Genomic DNA, 21,986 nt, shown 5'->3' on the forward strand with positions numbered 1-21,986 from the left:
TCAAATTCTCTAGTGGTTGGATATTTACCATAGCGAAATAACCCACTTTCTGCCTCTCCTTAAAAATCACAGATACTTTTTGGAACTATCTCTCTCAGCATTTGTGCATTTCCATTTTGGATGTTCAAATTTGTTTTCTGATCTAAAGTTGAGTTTTCACTCTCCCGATTTTCTCGTAAACAAAAAAGATATATGGCATAATAAAATGAAAATTTTAGAGTTCTTGTATGCAAAAAGAATTTGAAAATTATTTCACGCACTAAAAATGAACTCCATGGTTTTGTTATCCATGTTTGGGAAATTTCACTAGTTAAACCTCTAATAATAAGCTTGGTGGAATTTTATAGGAAACGGACTTCTAACTTATCCTAACAAACTTTAAGTGTGATGGATATACGTGCCAGGAACATGTTGAGGATGCAAGTGGACCTAATGATCCAAAAATTTCAAGGAGTAGAAAAAATCAAATTCTCCAGTGGTTGGATATTTACCAGAGCCAAACAACCCACTTTTTGCCTATCCATAAAAATCACAGATACTTTTTGGAACTATCTCTCTCAACATTTGTGCATTTCCATTTTGGTTGTTCAAATTTGTTTTCAGATCCTAACTTGAGTTTTCATTCTCCCATTTTTCTCGTAAACAAAACAGATATAAGGGATAACAAAATGAAAATTTTTGAGTTCACGTATGCAAAACGAATTTGAAAATTATTTCACGCACTAAAAATGAACTCCTAGGTTTTGTTATCCATGTTTGGGAAATTCCACTAGTACAACCCCTAATAATAATCTTGGTGGAATTATATAGGAAAGGGACTTCTAACTGATCCTAACATGCTTGAAATGTGGTGGATATGCATGCCAGAAACAAGTTGAGGAGGTAAGTGGACCTAACGCTCCAAAATTTCAAGGAGAAGAAAAAATCAAATTCTCAAGTGGTTGGATATTTACCAGAGCCAAACAACCCACTTTTTGCCTATCCTTAAAAATCACAGATACTTTTTGGAACTACCTCTCTCAGCATTTGTGCATTTCTATTTTCTAAGTTCAAATTTGATTTCAGATCCAAATTTGAGTTTTCACTCTCCCATTTTTCTCTTAAACAAAAAAGATATAAGGCATAACAAAATGAAAATTTTAGATTTCACGTATGCAAAATGAATTTGAAAATTATTTCACGCACTAAAAATGAACTCCTAGGTTTTGTTATCCTTGTTTGGGAAATTCCACTAGTACAACCCCAAATAATAAGCTTCGTGGAATTCTATTTGAAAGGGACTTCTAACTGATCCTAACATGCTTTACTTGTGGTGGATATGCATGCCAGAAACATGTTGAGGATGCAAGTTGACCTAATGAACAAAAAATTTCGAGTAGAAAAAATCAAATTCTCATGTGGCTGGATATTTACCAGAGCCAAATAACCCAATTTTTGCCTATCCTAAAAAATCACAGATACTTTTTGGAACTATCTCTCTCAGCATTTGTTCATTTCCAATTTGGATGTTCAAATTTGTTTTCAGATCCGAACTTAACTTTTCTCTCTCCCATTTTTCTCGTCAACAAAAACGATATAAGCATAACAAAATGAAAATTTTGGAGTTCTTGTATGCAAAAAGAATTTGAAAATTATTTCACGTACTAAAAATGAACTCCAAGTTTTCTTATCCATGTTTGGGAAATTTCACTAGTCCAACCCCTAATAATAAGCTTGGAATAATTTTATTGGAAACGGACTTCTAACTAATCCTAACATGCTTTAAGTGAGGTGGATATGCATGTCAGAAACATGTTGAGGATGCAAGTGGACCTAATGATACAAAAATTTCTAGGAGTAGAAAAAATCAAATTCTCAAGTGGTTTGATAATTACCAGAGCGAAACAACCCACATTTTGCCTATCTTTAAAAATAACATATACTTCTTGGAACTATCTCTCTCAGCATTTGTGCATTTCCATTTTGGATGTTCCAATTTATTTTCGGATCCAAACTTGAGTTTTCACTCTCCCATTTTTCTTGTAAACAAAAAAGATATAAGGCATAACAAAATGAAAATTTTAGACTTCATGTATGCAAAAAGAATTTCAAAATTATTTCACACCATAAAAATGAACTCCAATGTTTTGTTATCCATGTTTGGGAAATTCCACTAGTACAACCCCAAATAATATGCTTGGTGGAATTTTATAGGAAAGGGACTTCTAACTGATCCTTACATGCTTTAAGTGTGGTGGCTATGCATGCCAGAAATAGGTTGAGGATGCAAGTAGACCTAATGATCCAAAATTTTCTAGGAGTAGAAAAAATCAAATTCTCAAGTGGTTGGCTATTTACCAGAGCCAAACAACACACTTTTTGCCTATCCTTAAAAATCACAGATACTTTTTGGAACTATCTCTCTCAGCATTTGTGCATTTCCATTTTGGATGTTCAAATTTTTTTTCGGATCCAAACTTGAGTTTTCATTGTCCCATTTTTCTCGTAAACAAAAATGATATTTGGCATAAAAAAATGAAAATTTTAGAGTTCATGTATCCAAAAGAATTTGAAAATTAATTCACAGACAAAAAATGAACTCCAGGATTTTTTTATCCATGTTTGGGAAATTCCACTAGTACAACCGCTAATAATAAGCTTGGTGGAATTTTATAGGAAAGGGACATCTAACAGATCCTAACATGCTTTAAGTGTGGTGGATATGCATGCCAGAAACATGTTGAGGATGCAAGTGGACCTAATGATCCAAAAATTTCAAGGAGTAGAAAAAATCAAATTCTCAAGTGGTTGAATATTTACCATAGCCAAATAACCCAATTTTTGCCTATCCTTAAAAATCACAGATACTTTTTGCAACTCTCTCTCTGCGTTTGTGCATTTCCATTTTGGATGTTCAAATTTGATTTTAGATCCAAACTTGAGTTTTCACTCTCCCATTTTTCTTGTAAAAAAAAGATATATGGCATAATAAAATGAAAATTTTAGAGTTCATGCATGCAAAAAGAATTTTTAAATTATTTCACTCAATAAAAATGAACTCCAAGGTTTTGTTATCCAAGTTAGGGAAATTTCACTAGTACAACCCCTAATAATAAGCTTGGTGGAATTTAATAGAAAACGGACTTCTAACTGATCCTAACATGCTTTAAGTGTGGTGGATATGCATGCCAAAAACAAGTTGACGATGCAAGTGGACCTAATGATCCAAAAATTTCAAGGAGTTGAAAAAATCAAATTCTCAAGTGGTTGGATATTTACAAGAGCCAAACAACCACCTTTTTGCCTATCCTTAAAAATCACAGATACTTTTTGGAACTATCTCTCTCAGCATTTGTGCATTTCCATTTTCTATGTTCAAATTTGCTTTCAGATCCAAACTTGAGTTTTCACTCTCCTATTTTTCTCGTAAACAAAAAAGATATAAGGCATAACAAAATGAACATTTTAGAGTACATGTATGCAAAAGGAATTTGAAAATTATTTCACGCACTAAAAATGAACTAGTAGGTTTTATTATCCATGTTTGGGAAATTCCACTAGTACAACCCCTAATAATAAGCTTGGTGGAAGTTTGTAGGAAAGGGGCTTCTAACTAATCCTAACATGCTTTAAGTGTGGGGGATATGCATGCTAGAAACATGTTGAGGATGCAAGTGGACCTAACGATCCAAAATTTCAAGGAGAAGAAAAAATCAAATTCTCAAGTGGTTGGATATTTACCAGAGCCAAACAACCCACTTTTTGCGTATCCTTAAAAATCACAGATACTTTTTGGAACTATCTCTCTCAGCATTTGTGCGTTTCCATTTTCTATGTTCAAATTTGTTTTAAGATCCAAACTTGAGTTTTCACTCTCCAATTTTTCTTGTCAACCAACAAGATATAAGGCATAACAAAATGAAAATTTTTGAGTTCTTGTATGCAAAAAGAATTTGAAAATTATTTCTCGCACTAAAAATGAACTCCTAGGTTTTCTTATCCATGTTTGGGAAATTCCACTAGTACAACCCCAAATAATAAGCTTAGTGGAATTCTAAATGAAAGGGACTTGTAACAGATCCTAACATGCTTTAAGTGTGGTGGATATGCATGCCAGAAACATGTAGAGGATTCAAGTGGACCTAATGTTCCAAAAATTTCAATGAGTAGAAAAAATCAAATTCTCATGTGGTTGGATATTTACCAGAGCAAAATAACCCACTTTTTGCCTACCCTTAAAAATCACAGATACTTTTTGGAACTATCTCTCTCTGCATTTGTGCATTTCCATTTTGGATGTTCAAATTTGCTTTCAGATCCTAACTTGAGTTTTCACTCTCCCATTTTTTTCGTAAAAAAAAATATATAAGGCATAACAAAATAAAAAATTGAGAGTTCATGTATGGAAAAAGAATATGAAAACTATTTCACAGACAAAAAATGAACTCATAGATTTTGTTATCCATGTTTAGGAAATTCTACTAGTACAACCGCTAATAATAAGCTTGGTGGAATTTTATAGGAAAGGGACATCTAACTGATGCAAACATGCTTTAAGTGTGGTGGATATGCATGCCAGAAACATGTTGAGGATGCAAGCGGACCTAATGATCCAAAAATTTCGAGTAGAAAAAATCAAATTCTCAAGTGGTTGGATATTTACCATAGCCAAATAACCCAACTTTTGCCTATCCTTAAAAATCATAGATACTTTTTGGAACTATCTCTCTCAGCATTTCTGCATTTCCAATTTGGATGTTCCAATTTGATTTAAGATCCAAACTTGAGTTTTCACTCTCCCATTTTTCTCGTAAACAAAAAAGATATATGGCATAATAAAATGAAAATTTTAGAGTTCTTGTATGCAAAAAGAAGTTGAAAATTATTTCATGCACTAAAAATGAACTCCTAGGTTTTGTTATCCATGTTTGGGAAATTCCACTAGTACAACCCCAAATAATAAGCTTGGTGGAATTTTATAGGAAAGGGGCTTCTAACTGATCCTAACATGCTTTAAGGGTGGTGGATATGCATGCAAGAAACATGTTGAGGATGCTGGTGGACCTAACGATCCAAAATTTCAAGGAGAACAAAAAATCAAATTCTCAAGTGGTTGGATATTTACCAGAGCCAAACAACCCACTTTTTGCCTATCCTTAAAAATCACATATACTTTTTGGAACTATCGCTCTCAGCATTTGTGCATTTCCATTTGCTCTGTTTAAATTTTTTTTCAGATCCGAACTTGAGTTTTCACTCTCCCATTTTTTTCGTAAAAAAAAAGATATAAGGCATAACAAAATAAAAAATTTAGATTTCATGTTTGGAAAAAGAATTTGAAAATTATTTCATAGACAAAAAATGAACTCCAAGATTTTGTTATCCATGTTTGGGAAATTCCACTCGTACAACCTCTAATAATAAGCTACGTGGAATTTTATAGGAAAGGGATATCTAACTGATCCTAACATGCTTTAAGTGAGGTGGATATGCATGCCAGAAACATGTTGAGGATGCAAGTGGACCTAATGATCCAAAAATTTCAAGGAGTAGAAAAAATCAAATTCATGTGGTTGGATAAATACCAGAGCCAAACAACCCACTTTTTGCCTATCCTAAAAAATCAAAGATACTTTTTGAAACTATCCCTCTCAGCATTTGTGCATTTCTATTATGGATGTTCAAATTTTTTTTCGGATCCAAACTTCAGTTTTTATTCTCCCCCATTTTTCTCGTAAACAAAAAGGATATAACGCATAACAAAATGAAAATTTAAGAGTTCATGAAAGAAAAAGGAATTTGGAAATTATTTCACGCACTAAAAATGAACTCCAAGGTTTTGATATCCATGTTTGGGAAATTCCATTAGTACCACCCCTAATAATAAGCTTGGTGAAATTTTATAGGAAAGGGACTTCTAACTGATCCTAACATGCTTTAAGTGTGGTGGATATGCATGCCAGAAACATGTTGAGATGCAAGTGGACCTAATGATCTAAAAATTTCAAGGAGTAGAAAAAATCAAATTCTGAAGTGGTTGGATATTTACCAGAGCCAAACAACGCACTTTTTGCGTATCCTTAAAAATCATAGATACTTTTTGGAATTATCTCTCTCAGCATTTGTGCATTTCCATTTTGGATGTTCAAATTTGTTATCAGATCCAAACTTGAGTTTTCACTCTCCCATTTTTCTCGTAAACCAAAAAAGATATAAGGCATAACAAAATGAAAATTTTAGAGTTCTTGTATGCAAAAAGAATTTGAAAATTATTTCACGCACTAAAAAAGAACTCCTAGGTTTTGTTATTCATGTTTGGGAAATTCCACTAGTACAACCCGAAATAATAAGCTTGGTGAAATTTTATAGGAAAGGGGCTTCTAACTGATCCTAACATGCTTTAAGGGTGGTGGATATGCATGCAAGAAACATGTTGAGGATGCTAGTGGACCTAACGATCAAAAATTTCAAGGAGAACAAAAAATCAAATTCTTAAGTGGTTAGATATTTTCCAGAGCCAAACAACCCACTTTTTGCCTATCCTTAAAAATCACATATACTTTTTGGAACTATCTCTCTCAGCATTTGTGCATTTCCATTTTGGATGTTCAAATTTGTTTTCAGATCCAAACTTGAGTTTTCACGCTCCCATTTTTTTGTTAAAAAAAAAGATATAAGGCATAACAAAATAAAAATTTTAGATTTCATGTATGGAAAAAGAATTTGAAAATTATTTCATAGACAAAAAATGAACTCCAAGATTTTGTTATCCATGTTTGGGAAATTCCACTAGTACAACCGCTAATAATAAGCTAGGTGGAATTTTATAGGTAAGGGATATCTAACTGATCCTAACATGCTTTAAGTGAGGTGGATATGCATGCCAGATACATGTTGAGGATGCAAGTGGACCTAATGATCCAAAAATTTCAAGGAGTAGAAAAAATCAAATTCTCAAGTGGTTGGATAATTACCAGAGCCAAACAACCCACTTTTTGCCTATCCTTAAAAATCAAAGATACTTTTTGGAACTATCTCTCTCAGCATTTGTGCATTTCTATTGTGGATGTTCAACTTTGTTTTCGGATCCAAACTTCAGTTTTTATTCTCCCCCATTTTTCTTGTAAAAAAAAATGATATAAGGCATAACAAAATGAAAATTTAAGAGTTCATGTAAGCAAAAAGAATTTGGAAATTATTTCATGCACTGAAAATGAACTCCAAGTTTTTGATATCCATGTTTGGGAAATTCCACTAGTACCACCCCTAATAATAAGCTTGGTGAAATTTTATAGGAAAGGGGCTTTTAACTGATCCTAACATGCTTTAAGTGTGGTGGATATGCATGCCAGAAACACGTTGAGGTTGCAAGTGGACCTAATGATCTAAAAATTTCAAGGAGTAGATAAAATCTAATTCTCAAGTGGTTGGATATTTACCAGAGCCAAACAACGCACCTTTTGTGTATCCTTAAAAATCATAGATACTTTTTGGAATTATCTCTCTCAGCATTTGTGCATTTCCATTTTGGATGTTCAAATTTGTTTTCAGATCCAAACTTGAGTTTTCACTCTCCCATTTTTCTCGTAAAAAAAAAAGATATAAGGCATAAAAAAATGAAAATTTTAGAGTTCTTGTATGCAAAAAGAATTTAAAAATTATTTGACGCACTAAAAATGAACTCCTTGGTTTTGCTATCCATGTTTGGAAAATTCCACTAGTACAACCCCAAATAATAAGCTTGGTCGAATTCTATATGAAAGGGACTTCTAACTAATCCTAACATGCTTTAAGTGTGGTGGATATGCAAGCCAGAAACAATTAGAGGATGCAAGTGGACCTAATGATCCAAAAATTTCAAGGAGTAGAAAAAATCAAATTCTCATGTGGTTGGATATTTACCAGAGCTAAATAACCAACTTTTTGCTTATCCTTAAAAATCACATATATTTTTTGGAACTATCTCTCTCAACATTTGTGCATTTCCATTTCTGATGTTCAAATTTGTTTTCAGATCCAAACATGAGTTTTCACTCTCCCATTTTTTTCGTAAAAAAAAAAGATATAAGGCATAACAAAATAAAAATTTTAGAGTTCACGTAAGGAAAAAAAATTTGAAAATTTTTTCAAAGACAAAAAATGAACTCCTAGGTTTTGTTATCCTTGTTTAGGAAATTCCACTAGTACTGGTGGAATTCTATATGAAAGGGACTTCTAACTGATCCTAACATGCTTTACTTGTGGTGGGTATGCATGCCAGAAACATGTAGAGGATCCAAGTGCACCTAATGATCAAAAAATTTCAAGGAGTAGAAAAAATCAAATTCTCATGTGGTTGGATAGTCACCAGAGCCAAATAACCCACTTTTTGCCTATCCTTAAAAATCACAGATACTTTTTTGAACTATCTCTCTCAGCATTTGTTCATTTCCATTTTGGATGTTCAAATTTGTTTTCGGATCCGAACTTGACTTTTCACTCTACCATTTTTCTCGTAAACAAAAAAGATATATGGCATAACAAAATGAAAATTTTAGAGTTCTTGTATGCAAAAAGAATTTGAAAATTATTTCACGTACTAAAAATGAACTCCAAGGTTTTCTTATCAATGTTTGGGAAATTTCACTAGTCCAACCCCTAATAATAAGCTTGGTATAATTTTATAGGAAACGGACTTCTAACTGATCCTAACATACTTTAAGTGAGCTGGATACGCATGTCAGAAACATGTTGAGGATGCAAGTGGGCCTAATGATCCAAAAATTTCTAGGAGTAGAAAAATCAAATTCTCAAGTGGTTTGATAATTACCAGAGCCAAACAACCCACATTTTGCCTATACTTAAAAATCACATATACTTCTTGGAACTATCTCTCTCAGCATTTGTGCATTTCCATTTTGGATGTTCCAATTTGTTTTCGGATCCAAACTTGAGTTTTCACTCTCCCATTTTTCTCGTAAACAAAAAAGATATAAGGCATAACAAAATGAAAATTTTAGAGTTCATGTATGCAAAAAGAATTTCAAAATTATTTCACACAATAAAAATGAACTCCAATGTTTTGTTATCCATGTTTGGGAAATTCCACTAGTACAACCCCAAATAATAAGCTTGGTGGAATTTTATAGGAAAGGGAGTTCTAACTGATCCTTACATGCTTTAAGTGTGGTCGATATGCATGCAAGAAACAGGTTGAGGATGCAAGTAGATCTAATGATCCAAAAATTTCTAGGAGTAGAAAAAATCAAATTCTCAAGTGGTTGACTATTTACCAGAGCCAAACAACACACTTTTTGCCTATCCCTAAAAATCACAGATACTTTTTGGAACTATCTCTCTCAGCATTTGTGCATTTCCATTTTGGATGTTCAAATTTGTTTTCAGATCCAAACTTGTGTTTTCATTGTTCCATTTTTCTCGTAAACAAAAAAGATATTAGGCATAACAAAATGAATATTTTAGAGTTCACGTATCCAAAACAATTTGAAAATTATTTCACAGACAAAAAATGAACTTCAAGATTTTGTTATCCATGTTTGGGAAATTCCACTAGTACAACCGCTAATAATAAGCTTGGTGGAATTTTATAGGAAAGGGACATCTAACTGAACCTAACATGCTTTAAGTGTGGTGGATATGTATGCCAGAAACATGTTGAGGATGCAAGTGGACCTAATGATCCAAAAATTTCAAGGAGTAGAAAAAATCAAATTCTCAAGTGGTTGGATATTTACCATAGCCAAACAACCGACTTTTTGCCTATCCTTAAAAATCAAAGATACTTTTTGGAACTATCTCTCTCAGCATTTGTGCATTTCCAATTTGGATGTTCAAATTTGTTTTCAGATCCAAACGTGAGTTTTCACGCTCCTATTTTTCTCGTAAACAAAAATGATGTATGGCATAATAAAATGAAAATTTTAGAGTTCATGTATGCAAAAAGAATTTGAAAATTATTTCACGCACTAAAAATGAAATCAAAGGTTTTGTTATCCAAGTTAAGGAAATTTCACTACTACAACCCCTAACAATAAGCTTGGTGGAATTTTATAGGAAACGGACTTCTAACTGATCCTAACATGCTTTAAGTGTGGTGGATATGCATGCCAAAAACAAGTTGAGGATGCAAGTGGACCTAATGATCCAAAAACTTCAAGGAGTAGAAAAAATCAAATTCTCAAGTGGTTGGATATTTACCAGAGCCAAACAACCCACTTTTTGCCTATCCTTAAAAATCACGGATACTTTTTGGAACTATCTCTCTTAGCATTTTTGCATTTCCATTTTCTATGTTCAAATTTGTTTTCAGATCCAAACTTGAGTTTTCACTCTCCTATTTTTCTCGTAAATAAAAAAGATATAAGGCATAAAAAAATGAAAATGTTTGAGTTCATGTATGCAAAAATAATTTGAAAATTATTTCATGCACTAAAAATGAACTCCTAGGTTTTGTTATCCATGTTTGGGAAATTCCACTAGTACAACCGCTAATAATAAGCTTGGTGGAATTTTATAGGAAAGGGGCTTCTAATTGATCCGAACATGCTTTAAGTGTGGTGGATATGCATGCCAGAAACATGTTGAGGATGCAAGTGGACCTAACGATCCAAATTTTCAACAAGAAGAAAAAATCAAATTCTCAAGTGGTTGGATATTTACCAGAGCCAAACAACCCACTTTTTGCATATCCTTAAAAATCACAAATACTTTTTTGAACTATCTCTCTCAGCATTTGTGCATTTCCTTTTTCTATGTTCATATTTGTTTTCAGATCCAAACTTGAGTTTTCACTCTCCCATTTTTCTTGTAAACAAAAAAGATATAAGGCATAACAAAATGAAAATTTTACAGTTCTTATATGCAAAAAGAATTTGAAAGTTATTTCACGCTCTAAAAATGAACTCCTAGGTTTTGTTATTCATGTTTGGGAAATTCCACTAGTACAACCCCAAATAATAAGCTTGGTGGAATTCTATATGAAAGGGACTTCTAACTGATCCTAACATGCTTTAAGTGTGGTGGATATGCAAGCCAGAAACTTGTAGAGGATGCAAGTGGACCTAATGACCCAAAAATTTCAAGGAGTGGAAACAATCAAATTCACATGTGGTTGGATATTTACCAGAGCCAAATAACCCACTTTTTGCGTATCCTTAAAAATCACAAATACTTTTTGGAACTATCTCTCTCAGCATTTGTGCATTTCCTTTTTCTATGTTCATATTTGTTTTCAGATCCAAACTTGAGTTTTCACTCTCCCATTTTTCTTGTAAACAAAAAAGATATAAGGCATAACAAAATGAAAATTTTAGAGTTCTTGTATGCAAAAAGAATTTGAAAGTTATTTCACGCACTAAAAATGAACTCCTAGGTTTTGTTATTCATGTTTGGGAAATTCCACTAGTACAACCCCAAATAATAAGCTTGGTGGAATTCAATATGAAAGGGACTTCTAACTGATCCTAACATGCTTTAAGTGTGGTGGATATGCATGCAGAAACATGTTGAGGATGCAAGCGGACCTAATGATCCAAAAATTTCAAGGAGTAGAAAAAATCAAAGTCTCAAGTGGTTGGATATTTACCATAGCCAAATAACCCACTTTTTGCCTATCCTTAAAAATCACAGATACTTTTTGGAACTATCTCTCTCAGCATTTGTGCATTTCCATTTTGGATGTTCAAATTTGATTTTAGATCCAAACTTGAGTTTTCACTCTCCCATTTTTCTCGTAAACAAAAAAGATATATGGCATAATAGAAAGAAAATTTTAGAGTTCATGTATGCGAAAAGAATTTGAAAATTATTTCACGCACTAAAAATGAACTCCTAGGTTTTGTTAGCCATGTTTGGGAAATTCCACTAGTACAACCCCAAATAATAAGCTTGGTGGAATTTTGTAGGAAAGGGGCTTCTAACTGATCCTAACATGCTTTAAGTGTGGTGGATATGCATGCCAGAAACATGTTGAGGATGCAAGTGGACCTAACGATCCAAAATTTCAAAGCGAAGAAAAAATCAAATTCTCAAGTGGTTGGATATTTACCAGAGCCAAATAACCCACTTTTTGCCTATCCTTAAAAATCACAGATACTTTTTGGAACTATCTCTCTCAGCATTTGTGCATTTCCATTTTCTATGTTCAATTTTTTTTTCAGATCCAAACTTGAGTTTTCACTCTCCCATTTTTCTCGTAAACAAAAAAGATATATGGCATAAAAAAATAAAATTTTAGATTTCTTGTATGCAAAAAGAATTTGAAAATTATTTCACGCACTAAAAATAAACTCCTAGGTTTTGTTAATCATGTTTTGGAAATTCCACTAGTACAACCCCAAATAATAAGCTTGGTGGAATTCTATATGAAAGGGACTTCTAACTGATCCTAACAAGCTTTAAGTGTGGTGGATATGCATGCCAGAAACATGTAGAGGATGCAAGTGGACCTAATGATCCAAAAATTTCAAGGAGGGGAAAAAATCAAATTCTAATGTGGTTGGATATTTACTAGAACAAAATAACCCACTTTTTGCCTATCCTTAAAAATCGCAGATACTTTTTCGAAGTATCTCCCTCAGCATTTGTGCATTCCCATTTTGGATGTTCAAATTTGTTTTCAGATCAAAACTAGAGTTTTCACACTCCCATTTTTTTGTAAATAAAAAGATATATGGCATTACAAAATGAAAATTTTAGATTTCTTGTATGCAAAAAGAATTTGAAAATTATTTCACGCACTAAAAATGAACTCCTAGGTTTTGTTATCCATGTTTGGGAAATTCCACTAGTATAACCCCAAATAATAAGATTGGTGGAATTCTATATGAAAGAGACTTCTAACTGATCCTAACAAGCTTTAAGTGTGGTGGATATGCATTCCAGAAACATGTAGAGGATGCAAGTGGACCTAATGATCCAAAAATTTCAAGGAGTGGAAAAAATCAAATTCTAATGTGGTGTGATATTCACCATAGCCAAATAACCCACTTTTTACCTATCCTTAAAAATCACAGATACTTTTTGGAACTATCTCTCTCAGCATTTGTGCATTTCCATTTTGGATGTTCAAATTTGTTTTCATATCAAAACTTGAGTTTTCGCTCTCCCATTTTTTTCATAAAAAAAGATATAAGGCATAAAAAAATAAAAATTTTAGAGTTCATGTATGGAAGAAGAATTTGAAAATTATTTCACAGACAAAAAATGAACTCCAAGATTTTCTTATCCATGTTTGGGAAATTCCACTAGTACAACCGTTAATAATAAGCTTGGTGGAATTTCATAGGAAAGGGACATCTAACTGATCCTAACATGCTTTAAGTGTGGTGGATATGCGTGCCAAAAACATGTTGATGATGCAAGTGGACCTAATGATCCAAAAATTTCAAGGAGTAGAAAAAATCAAATTCTCAAGTGGTTGGATATTTACCATAGCCAAATAACCCACTTTTTGCCTATTTGTAAAAATCACAGATACTTTTTGGAACGATCTCTCTCAGCATTTGTGCATTTCCATTTTGGATGTTCAAATTTGATTTTAGATCCAAACTTGAGTTTTCACTCTCCCATTTTTCTCCCAAACAAAAAAGATATATGGCATAATAAAATGAAAATTTAAGAGTTCATATATGGAAAAAGAATTTGTAAATTATTTCACGGACTAAAAATGAACTCCAAGGTTTTGTTATCCAATTTAGGGAAATTTCACTAGTACAACCCCTAATAATAAGCTTGGTGGAATTTTATAGGAAACGGACTTCTAACTGATCCTAACATGCTTTAAGTGTGGTGGATATGCCAAAAACAAGTTCACGATGCAAGTGGACCTAATGATCCAAAAATTTCAAGGAGTAGAAAAAATCAAATTTTCAACTGGTTGGATATTTACCAGAGCCAAACAACCCACTTTTTGCCTATCCTTAAAAATCACAGATACTTTTTGGAACTATCTCTCTTAGCATTTGTGCATTTCCATTTTCTATGTTCAAATTTGTTTTCAGATCCAAACTTGAGTTTTCACTCTCCTATTTTTCTCGTAAACAAAAAAGATATAAGGCATAACAAAATGAAAATTTTAGAGTTCATGTATGCAAAAAGAATTTGAAAATTATTTCACGCACTAAAAATGAACTCCTAGGTTTTGTTATCCATGTTTGGGAAATTCCACTAGTACAACGCCTAAAAATAAGCGTGGTGGAATTTTATAGGAAAGGGGCTTCTAACTAATCCTAACGTGCTTTAAGTGTGGTGGATATGCATGCCAGAAACATGTTGAGGATGCAAGCGGACCTAATGATCCAAAAATCTCAAGGAGTAGAAAAAATCAAATTCTCAAGTGGTTGGATATTTACCATAGCCAAATAACCCACTTTTTGCCTATCCTTAAAAATCACAGATACTTTTTTGAACTATCTCTCTCAGCATTTGTGCATTTCCATTTTGGATGTTCCAATTTGATTTCAGATCCAAACTTGAGTTTTCACTCTCCCATTTTTCTCGTAAACAAAAAAGATATTTGGGATAAAAAAATGAAAATTTTAGAGTTCATGTATGCAAAAAGAAGTTGAAAATTATTTCACGCACTGAAAATGAACTCCTAGGTTTTGTTATCCATGTTTGGGAAATTCCACTAGTACAACCCCAAATAATAAGCTTGGTGGAATTTCATAGGAAAGGGGCTTCTAACTGATCCTAACATTCTTTAAGGGTGGTGGATATGCATGCTACAAACATGTAGAGGATGCAAGTGGACCTAACGATCCAAAATTTAAAAGCGAAGAAAAAATCAAATTCTCATGTGGTTGGATATTTACCAGAGCCAAATAACCCAATTTTTGCCTATCCTTAAAAATCACAGATACTTTTTGGAACTATCTCTCTCAGCATTTGTGCATTTCCATTTTGGATGTTCAAATTTGTTTTCAGATCCAAACTTGAGTTTTCACTCTCCCATTTTTTCGTAAAAAAAAAAAGATATAAGGCATAACAAAATGAAAATTTTAGAGTTCTTGAATGCAAAAAGAATTTGAAAATTATTTCACGCACTAAAAATGAACTCCTAGGTTTTGTTATCCATGTTTGGGAAATTTCACTAGTACAACCCCAAATAATAAGCTTGGTGGAATTCTATATGAAAGGGACTTCTAACTGATCCTAACATGCTTTAAGTGTGGTGGATATGCAAGCCAAAAACTGTTAGAGGATGCAAGTGATCCTAATCATCCAAAAATTTCAAGGAGTTGAAAAAATCAAATTCTCATGTGGTTGGATTTTTACCAGAGCCAAATAACCAACTTTATGCTTATCCTTTAAAATCACAGATAATTTTTGGAACTATCTCTCTCAGCATTTGTGCATTTCCATTTCTGATGTTCAAATTTTTTTTCAGATCCAAAGTTGAGTTTTCACTCTCCCATTTTTTTCGTAAAAAAAAAAGATATAAGGCATAACAAAATAAAAATTTTAGAGTTCACGTATGCAAAAAGAATTTGAAACTTATTTCACGCACTAAAAATGAACTCCTAGGTTTTGTTATTCATGTTTGGGAAATTCCACTAGTACAACCCCAAATAATAAGCTTGGTGGAATTCTATATGAAAGGGACTTCTAACTGATCCTAACATGCTTTACTTGAGGTGGGTATGCATGCCAGAAATATGTAGAGGATGCAAGTGGACCTAATGATCAAAAAATTTCAAGGAGCAGAAAAAATCAAATTCTCATGTGGTTGGATATTTACCAGAGCCAAATAACCCACTTTTTGCCGATCCATAAAAGTCACAGATACTTTTTTGAACTATCTCTCTCAGCATTTGTTCATTTCCATTTTGGATGTTCAAATTTGTTTTCAGATCCGAACTTGATTTTTCACTCTCCCATTTTTTCGTAAACAAAAAAGATATATGGCATAAAAAAATGAAAATTTTAGAGTTCTTGTATGCAAAAAGAATTTGAAAATTATTTCACATACTAAAAATGAACTCCAAGGTTTTCTTATCCATGTTTCGGAAATTTCACTAGTCCAACCCCTAAAAATAAGCTTGGTATAATTTTATAGGAAACGTACTTCTAACTGATCTTATCATGCTTTAAGTGAGGTGGATATGCATGTCAGAAACATGTTGAGGATGCAAGTGGACCTAAAGATCCAAAAATTTCTAGGAGTAGAAAAAATCAAATTCTCAAGTGGTTTGATAATTACCAGAGCCAAACAACCCACATTTTGCCTATCCTTAAAAATCACATATACTTCTTGGAACTATCTCTCTCAGCATTTGTGCATTTCCATTTTGGATGTTCCAATTTGTATTCGGATCCAAACTTGAGTTTTCACTCTCCCATTTTTCTTGTAAACAAAAAAGATATAAGGCATAACAAAATGAAAATTTTAGAGTTCATGTGTGCAAAAAGAATTTCAAAATTATTTCATGCAATAAAAATGAACTCCAATGTTTTGTTATCCATGTTTGGGAAATTCCACTAGTACAACCCCAAATAATAAGCTTGGTGGAATTTTATAGGAAAGGGACTTCTAACTGATCCTTACATGCTTTAAGTGTGGTGGATATGCATGCCAGAAAGAGGTTGAGGATGCAAGTAGATCTAATGACCCAAAAATTTCTAGGAGTAGAAAAAATCAAATTCTCAAATGGTTGGCTATTTACCAGAGCCAAACAACACACTTTTTGCATATCCTTAAAAATCACAGATACTTTTTGGAACTATCTCTCTCAGCATTTGTGCATTTCCATTTTGGATGTTCAAATTTGTTTTCGGATCCAAACTTGAGTTTTCTTTGACCCTTTTTTCTCGTAAACAAAAATGATATTAGGCATAACAAAATGAAAATTTTAGAGTTCATGTATCAAAAAGAATTTGAAAATTATTTCACCGACAAAAAATGAACTCGAAGATTTTGTTATCCATGTTTGGGAAATTCCACTAGTACAACTGATAATAATAAGCTTGGTGGAATTTTATAGGAAATGGACATCTAACTGATCCTAACATTCTTTAAGTGTGGTGGATATGCATGCCAGAAACATGTCGATGATGCGAGTGGACCTAATGATCCAAAAAATTTCAAGGAGTAGAAAAAATCAAATTCTCAAGTGGTTGGATATTTACCTTAGCCAAATAACCCACTTTTTGCCTATCCTTAAAAATCAAAGATACTTTTTGGAACTATCTCTCTCAGCATTTGTGCATTTCCATTTTGGATGTTCAAATTTGATTTTAGATCCAAACTTGAGTTTTCACTCTCCCATTTTCTCGTAAACAAAAAAATATATGGCATAATAAAATGAAAATTTTAGATTTCTTGTATGCAAAAAGAATTTGAAAATTATTTCACGCACTAATAATGAACTCAAAGGTTTTGTTATCCAAGTTAGGGATATTTCACTAGTACAACCCCTAACAATAAGCTTGGTGGAATTTTATAGGAAACGGACTTCTAACTGTTCCTAACATGCTTTAAGTGTGGTGGATATGCATGCCAAAAACATGTTGAGGATGCAAGTGGACCTAACGATCCAAAATTTCAAGGAGAACAAAAAATCAAATTCTCATGAGGTTGGATATTTACCAGAGCCAAGTAACCCACTTTTTACGTATCCTTAAAAATCACAAATACTTTTTGGAACTATCTCTCTCAGCATTTGTGCATTTCCATTTTCTATGTTCATATTTGTTTTCAGATCCAAACTTGAGTTTTCACTCTCCCATTTTTCTTGTACACAAAAAAGATATAAGGCATAACAAAATGAAAATTTTAGAGTTCTTGTATGCAAAAAGAATTTGAAAGTTATTTCACGCACTAAAAATGAACTCCTAGGTTTTGTTATTCATGTTTGGGAAATTCCACTAGTACAACCCCAAATAATAAGCTTGGTGGAATTCTATATGAAAGAGACTTCTAACTGATCCTAACATGCTTTAAGTGTGGTGGATATGCAAGCTAGAAACATGTAGAGGATGCAAGTGGACCTAATGATCCAAAAATTTCAAGGAGTGGAAAAAAACAAATTCTCATGTGGTTGGATATTTACCAGATCCAAATAACCCACTTTTTGCTTATCCTTAAAAATCACAAACACTTTTCGGAACTATCTCTCTCAGCATTTGTGCATTTCCATTTCTGATGTTCAAATTTGTTTTCAGATCCAAACTTGAGTTTTCACTCTCCCAATTTTTTCGTAAAAAAAAAGATATAAGTCAAAACAAAATAAAAATTTTAGAGTTCATGTAAGGAAAAAGAATTTGAAAATTATTTCACAGACAAAAAATGAACTCCAAGATTTTGTTCTCCATGATTGGGAAATTCCACTAGTACAACCCCTAATAATAAGCTAGGTGGAATTTTATAGGAAAGAGACATCTAACTGATCCTAACATGCTTTAAGTGTGGTGGATATGCATGCAGAAACATGTTGAGGATGCAACCGGACCTAATGATCCAAAAATTTCAAGGAGTAGAAAAAGTCAAATTCTCAAGTGGTTGAATATTTACCATAGCCAAATAACCCACTTTTTGCCTATCCTTAAAAATCACAGATACTTTTTGGAACTATCTCTCTCAGCATTTGTGCATTTCCATTTTGGATGTTCAAATTTGATTTAAGATCCAAACTTGAGTTTTCACTCTCCCATTTTTCTCGTAAACAAAAATGATATATGGCATAATAAAATTAAAATTTTAGAGTTGATGTATGCAAAAAGAAGTTGAAAATTATTTCACGCACTAAAAATGATAGGTTTTGTTATCCATGTTTGGGAAATTCCACTAGTACAACACCAAATAATAAGCTTGGTGGAATTTTATAGGAAAGGGGCTTTTAACTGATCCTTCCATGCTTTTAGTGTGGTGGATATGCATGCCAAAAACATGTTGAGGATGCAAGTGGACCTAACGATCCAAAATTTCAAGGAGAAGAAAAAATCAAATTCTCAAGTTGTTGGATATTTACCAGAGCCAAGTAACCCACTTTTTGCCGATCCTTAAAAATCACAGATACTTTTTGGAACTATCTCTCTCAGCATTTGTGCATTTCCATTTTCTATGTTCATATTTGTTTTCAGATCGAAACTTGAGTTTTCACTCTCCCATTTTTCTCGTAAACAAAAAAGATATAAGGCATAACAATATTAAAATTTTAGATTTCTTGTATGCAAAAAGAATTTGAAAATTATTTCACGCACTAAAAATAAACTCCTAGGTTTTGTTATCCATGTTTGGGAAATTCCACTGGTATAACCCCAAATAATAAGCTTGGTGGAATTCTATATGAAAGGGACTTCTAACTGATCCTAACAAGCTTTAAGTGTGGTGGATATGCATGCCAGAAACATGTAGAGGATGCAAGTGGACCTCATGATCCAAAATTTCAAGGAGTGGAAAAAATCAAATTCTAATGTGGTTGGATATTTACCAGAGCCAAATAACCCACTTTTTGCCTATCCTTAAAAATCGCATATACTTTTTCGAACTATCTCTCTCAGCATATGTGCATTTCCATTTTGGATGTTCAAATTTGTTTTCAGATCAAAACTTGGGTTTTCACTCTCCCATTTTTTTCGTAAACAAAAAAGATATAAGGCATAACAAAATGAAAATTTTAGAGTTCTTGTATGCAAAAAGAATTTGATAGTTATTTCACGCTCTAAAAATGAACTCCTAGGTTTTGTTTTTCATGTTTGGGAAATTCCACTAGTACAACCCCAAATAATAAGCTTGGTGGATTTCTATATGAAAGGGACTTCTAACTGATCCTAACATACATTAAGTGTGGTGGATATCCAAGCCAGAAACATGTAGAGGATACAAGTGGACCTAATGATCCAAAAATTTCAAGGAGTGGAAAAAATCAAATTCTAATGTGGTTGGATATTTACCAGAGCCAAATAACCCACTTTTTGCCTATCCTTAAAAATCTCAGATACTTTTTTGAACTATCTCTCTCAGCATTTGTGCATTTCCATTTTGGATGTTCAAATTTGTTTTCTAATCAAAACTTGAGTTTTCGCTCTCCCATTTTTTTCGTAAAAAAAAAGATATAAGGCATAACAAAAAAAAAATTTTAGAGTTCATGTATGGAAAAAGAATTTGAAAATTATTTCACAGACAAGAAATGAACTCCAAGATTTTCTTATCCATGTTTGGGAAATTCCACTAGTACAACCGCTAATAATAACCTTGGTGGAATTTTATAGGAAAGGGACATCTAACTGATCCGAACATGCTTTAAGTGTGGTGGATATGCATGCCAGAAACATGTTGATGATGCACGTGGACCTAATGATCCAAAAAATTCAAGGACTAGAAAAAATCAAATTCTAAAGTGGTTGGATATTTACCATAGCCAAATAACCCACTTTTTGCCTATCCGTTAAAATCACAGATACTTTTTGGAACTATCTCTCTCAGTATTTGTGCATTTCCTTTTTGGATGTTCAAATTTGATTTTAGATCCAAACTTGAGTTTTCACTCTCCCATTTTTCTCCCAAATAAAAAAGATATATGGCATAATAAAATGAAAATTTTAGAGTTCATGTATGCAAAAAGAATTTGTAAATTATTTCACGCACTAAAAATGAACTCGAAGGTTTTGTTATCCAAGTTATGGAAATTTCACTAGTACAACCCCTAATAATAAGCTTGGTAGAATTTTATAGGAAACGGACTTCTAACTGATCCTAACATGCTTTAAGTGTGGTGGATATGCATGCCAAAAACAAGTTGACGTTGCAAGAGGACCTAATGATCCAAAAATTTCGAGTAGAAAAAATCAAATTCTCAAGTGGTTGGATATTTACCAGAGCCAAACAACCCACTTTTTGCCTATCCTTAAAAATCATAGATACTTTTTGGAACTATCTCTCTCAGCATTTGTGCATTTCCATTTTCTATGTTCAAATTTGTTTTCAGATCCAAACTTTAGTTTTCACTCTACTATTTTTCTCGTAAACAAAAAAGATATAAGGCATAACAAAATGAAAATTTTAGAGTTCATGTATGCAAAAAGAATTTAAAAATTATTTCACGCACTAAAAATGAACTCCTAGGTTTTGTTATCCATGTTTGGGAAATTCCACTAGTACAACCCCTAATAATAAGATTGGTGTAATTTTATAGGAGAGGGGCTTCTAATTGATCCTAACATGCTTTAAGTGTGGTGGATATGCTTGCCAGAAACATGTTGAGGATGCAAGTGGACCTAACGATCCAAAATTTCAAGGAGAAGAAAAAATCAAATTCTCAAGTGGTTGGATATTTACCAGAGCCAAACAACCCACTTTTTGCGTATCCTTAAAAATCACAGATACTTTTTGGAACTATCTCTCTTACCATTTGTGAATTTCCATTTTCTATGTTCAAATTTCTTTTCAGATCCAAACTTGAGTTTTCACTCTCCCATTTTTCTCTTAAACAAAAAAGATATAAGGCATAATAAAATGAAAATTTTAGAGTTCTTGTATCCAAAAAGAATTTGAAAATTATTTCACGCACTAAAAATGAACTCCAAGGTTTTCTTATCCATGTTTGGGAAATTCCACTAGTACAACCCCAAATATTAAGCTTGGCGGAATTCTATATGAAAGGGACATCTAACTGATCCTAACATGCTTTAAGTGTGGTGGATATGCATGCCAGAAACATGTAGAGGATGCAAGTGGACCTAATGATCCAAAAATTTCAAGGAGTAGAAAAAATCAAATTCTCATGTGGTTGGATAGTTACCAGAGCAAAGTAACCCACCTTTTGCCTACCCTTAAAAATCACAGATACTTTTTGGAACTATCTCTCTCAGCATTTGTGCATTTCCATTTTGGATGTTCAAATTTGTTATGAGATCCAAACTTGAGTTTTCACTCTCCCAATTTTTTCGAAAAAAAAAGATATAAGGTATAACAAAATAAAAATTTTGGAGTTCATGTATGGAAAAAGAATTTGAAAATTATTTCACAGACAAAAAATGAACTCATAGATTTTGTTATCCATGTTTGG

This window comes from Aristolochia californica, unplaced genomic scaffold, assembly GCF_029961685.1.
Source record: "Aristolochia californica isolate CCGP_79_NKW_82.1479 unplaced genomic scaffold, dmAriCali1.0.hap1 SCAF_2, whole genome shotgun sequence".
Taxonomy (NCBI): domain Eukaryota; kingdom Viridiplantae; phylum Streptophyta; class Magnoliopsida; order Piperales; family Aristolochiaceae; genus Aristolochia; species Aristolochia californica.